This window comes from Mytilus trossulus, unplaced genomic scaffold, assembly GCF_036588685.1.
Source record: "Mytilus trossulus isolate FHL-02 unplaced genomic scaffold, PNRI_Mtr1.1.1.hap1 h1tg000165l__unscaffolded, whole genome shotgun sequence".
NCBI lineage: Eukaryota > Metazoa > Mollusca > Bivalvia > Mytilida > Mytilidae > Mytilus > Mytilus trossulus.
Window position 1 is genome coordinate 52,501 of NW_026963306.1, and position 5,000 is coordinate 57,500.

A 5,000-nucleotide genomic window follows, 5' to 3' on the forward strand; every position below is an offset into this window, starting at 1 on the left:
AAAATTCCGAAGAAAATTTTTGGCAGGATTTTGAGTTGATCACTGTTAAGTACATACATTTCTATAGTTTTGTTAACAGGTTCCATGGTGTATTGGTTAGCACTCTGGACTCTGAATCCAGCGATCTGAGTTCAAATCTCGGTGGAACCTAAGCTTTTTCTGCCGTATAAGTAATATTTTTACAAACTTAATCAGAAAGTTCAATAAACATTGGAAACTTGTTCAGTGATGGAGCTATAATTCGCCATGGCGAAATAGGAAAAGAGACGGATAGCTTAACATGATTAAGTTTCATGTACTTATCTATTACATTGATATACCACTGACAGTGCAATTTCACCATATACGTGGATATTTCAAGTATGTAAATGTTGAGAAACAATGTCTAATATATGAAATAAATGAGAAAATAAGGCAAACTAAACCCAATTTATTAACGTGACGCAGAAAATAGACAAACTGCCAAGACAATAATGAAGACTACATAAAGTTGTTTATAAAAGAAATGTGAGTCACAACGACTAAAAAGTAAGTCAGGTTCCACCGAGATTTGAACTCGGATCGCTGGATTCAAAGTCCAGAGTGCTTTTTATCATTAATAAAATTTTTATTACATATTTACATACTGTCACCATTGAGACATCCCTCTTTGGTGAGAATTTTTCTATATACAGAGTTGTTAGTAGTTATCCTCCTACATTAGTAAAAAATAAAATACATCTAGATGATACATGTTTTAAAAGTTAAAAGAAATATATACAGCATATATGTCTCTATTTTTTTTTAATTGCGATTCATTTTTCCAAAAAAAAGTCTATATGAATAGACGGTGGACAAATTCTATATTGAAAGCGAGACAACTCCAAAATATTTTCAAAAGTCGAACACACCTAAGTGCGATCGATAATTTTACGTTGGAATGTGATCTATTGTTCTAACAACCAATCAAATGGAAGTTACTGTCTAGACAAACAAAACTATGTTGTCGTTCTGAATATCTAATAAAGTGTTTTTGTGTAAAAAATATTTGTAGAATAATTGTCTTTGTTGTGTCATTTTATAATACATGTATGCGTATTCAATGTATTTTCGTATTGTGTATTTGAAAAAACGTAGTGCATCAATTTCTTTGTCATGAAAAACTTTTAAATTCCGTGTTTTGAATATGCAAACTCGGGCTACACTAAGGAAAAAGTTTAGAAAATATGTATTAATATCTTGTGAACGTTTTAAAAACCCAAGTAAAAATAACTGTTCATAATCAATGGAATTAACCATATCAGATGGGTAATTGATAAATATGTTGTGTAATATGTCTTTCAGGTAATCATGAAGTGGTTGAATCTTTTGACAATGTACAAACAGGTGACCAAGATTTTCTATACCTAGGCCGCACGCTTTGCATGTACCTGTATCTGCCTGACCTATTCTGACCAACTTTTCAAGTGTAAAAATAGCTCGATGGACAATCCTATAATTTAAACAATGACAATCAGGAGGTAAACAACTCTGATTGACAACCAAATAAAGACTTTTGAAATTGAGAGGCGGGTATTGCTCCTCCCAATGCTTTTCAGCAGAGGGCGTTTCAAAAAATTTTGACAGAAGAAGGCTGTAAAATAATTTCGTCACAGCACTTCTAAAATTAATTTCTCTGTCATTATCTAAACAAATTTTAACAATCGGAGCACTTTCAACATTCAGAGGATTTTCGGATTTTAATAGTTCTTTCCACTCTTCAGGAATACATCGTATGATTTTTTCGAAAGCTGTTTTTATTTGTTCTGTTTTTTCATCAGGAAATTTTTGTTTTATTATTTCATCTATTGAATTTGATGTGAAGAAACCCGGCATAAATTCATAGCAAATGTCTTTTATCCGTATCAAGCCTGTTTGAATGAATGTTTCAAACAGAAGCATTTTACCGTTGCATGTTATATTTGGATTACAAAACAGCGGATTATTATATACATGTTGCACTTGAAATTCGATTTTGAAATCAGCTTTTATTTTATAATATGCGTTTATCATTTCTTGATAATAAAGTGGTAAGTGTTTAATCTGTTTTGAATTTAAATGCGTATACACAATATCTTGTTTTAAATCCATATTATCGATTTTAGTGATAAAATAATCAAACGCACCTTTCCAGATTGATTGACATTCAGGATCCAAATATTTTTTTAGAAATTTTAGTCTGAAGGCTTGCATTTTTAGAAAGATATCAGGAATATTTAATCCACCTTCAAGTTTTGTACCTACTACACTTTGATATTTTACTAAATGTGATTTATTTTGCCAAAGAAACTTTATAACAATTAGACGGATTTCATTTTTAACTTTTTCTGGCAATGGACATACAGTTACAGTATAGTATAACCTCGACATTATAAGGGAAGTTAAAACTGTAGCTCGACCTGGTAAAGTTAAATCTCTTTTATTCCAAAAGAATAAAATTGTTTTTATCTTTTTTATTTTATCTTTCCAGTTTAGAATTTCACATAACTCTTTATCTTTTCCAACATATATGCCTAACACTTTTGTTACATTTTCACATTTTTGTATTTTTAGTTTATTTAACTCTGAATCAGTTATATTGCCAGAACCTAAACTCATAATTTCAGATTTTTGTCTATTAATTTTAGCTCCAGAAGCTTCACTGTACAAATTTAGAACTTTGAAAGTTTCATTTACAGATTCTTTATTTGAAGTAAAAATATTTGTGTCATCTGCGTGTTGAAATATTTTAGCATTTACAGTTGACTTTGGGATATTTACACTCTGGATATTTTTATTTTTAATTATAGCTTGACCTAATGGTTCTGCCACCAATACATAGAGGAGAGCAGAAACTGGACACCCTTGTTTTATTGAATTATTAAGTTTAACATACTTTGTAAGGAAACCATTACATTTTACACTGCTGTTTACATTGTTATAGAATATTTTAATCCACTGCATAAATTTAGGACCAAAACCAAATTTTTCTAAAACTAGAAACAGATAGTCATGGTCAACCTTATCAAAAGCTTTTTCCTGATCAACTTTTATAAGATAGGCTTCTAAATCATCATTTTCAATTATTTCAATTAAATCTCTTATACTTGATGTAGTGTCTGCAATGTCACGGCCTAATATGCAACATGTTTGAAAACTAGACACTAGTTTCGGCAGAACAAATTTTAATCTATTAGACATTATTCTAGCAATTATTTTGTAGTCTACACAAAGCAAAGATATCGGTCTAAAATTTTTCAATGAATTTTTATCCCCTTTGTTTTTATAAACTAAGTTTATTATACCATGCCGCATGGATCTTGTTAATATATGTTCTTCTTCTATAACTTTAAAAATTTTAAGAAAAATCTCACCAAACAAATGAAAAAATTTACAAAAGAACTCAACTGTTAGTCCATCAGGACCTGGTGATTTATTTTTTGACATGCCAAATAATGACGATTTAATTTCATGCAGAGTTAAATCGGTTTCTAAATTTTCACTGTCTTCATCAGAAACTTTTTCAGAAATAAATTCCAAAATTTCTTTTGCTTTATCTTTATCTATTACTGTACTAGAGTATAACTCTTTATAAAATTTATGTACTTCTTCTAAAATTTCATCTGTAGTTTTTAAAATTTTGCCCTCTGTCGTTTTTAATTCTTTTACAGCGTTACTATTTTGTTTATATTTTTCAAGTTGCAAAAAATATTTAGAACTTTTATCACCGTCTATGGCCCATTGAGCCTTTGAGCGCAATATTGCACCTTTACAAATTTTATCTTCATATGCTTTAAGTTTTAGTTTCATTTCTTCGAACTTATTTACATCAAAATTTACATTATTTACTGCCATAGACGATAGTTTTTCATATTCATTTTGAAGCTTAAAATATTCTGACTTTTCAATACGCGATTTATTTTGCGCATATGATTTTGATAATTGTTTAATTTTAAATTTTAAATTATCATACCAAATAAGCGGCTCATCATCAAAAAGTCTACAGCTTTTTTCTTTTTCAATTAGTCGTGAAATTTTTTGAACATAATCCTCGTCGTGTAATAACAAATTATTAAATATCCATAACCCTGGGCCTCTCTCAATTTCAGTAAAATCTATATTTAGATTAACAAAAGAGTGGTCACTGAATGTATTATGTTTATAATACACGTTTTTGACGAATTGTGAATATGCTTTCGGAATGAAAATGTGGTCAATTCTACTTTGTATTAGGACATTTTGAACGATACGACGCCAAGAGAAGGTTCGTGCATTTTGATTTCTGGCTCGCCATACATCATACAAGTTAGACATGTCACAAATGTTTGTGAGTTTTTTGTATGCTTTATCTTGTGTGTGTACTGTTTTACCACAACGATCAAGATTTGACAGAGATGTATTCATATCACCTAGTAAAATAATATTTTCCGAATTCGGCATTTTAGAAGTAAGTCTCTCAAAAAAAGTATTTTTTTCTTGCATTATGTTTGGAACATAGCAATTAATTATATCAATAGTTTTATCATCCTGTTTAAAGGAAATATGGATACATCTACCGTCAAAACTTTGAACTTCCGACACTTGATTTTGTACTCTTTTGCTTATTAAAAAAGCAACACCTTGTCTCAGGTTTACACCATTACAAAAATATATTTTTCCTTCCCAAAATTTTTCAATATTTGGAATAATACCATCATCCCAAAAGGTTTCTTGTATACCAACAATATCAAAATAATTTTCTATACAATATTTTGTAAAATTCTGAAACTTTGTTACATCTCTGAGACCATTAGCATTTATGCTAACAATATTTACCATCAACAAGAAAAATAAACAATAAAGGTGTGTACCTATGAACTTGAACTTGGTTGTTTGAGGGGGAGTTTGGACTTAGGATTAGACTTCATCTTCTTAATATCCTCAGGGGTGAGGTTGGGGCTATTAACTAAACGACGCCTTCTTTTTTTCCCCATATTACGAGCCAGTTCCTCATCAGTTATTTC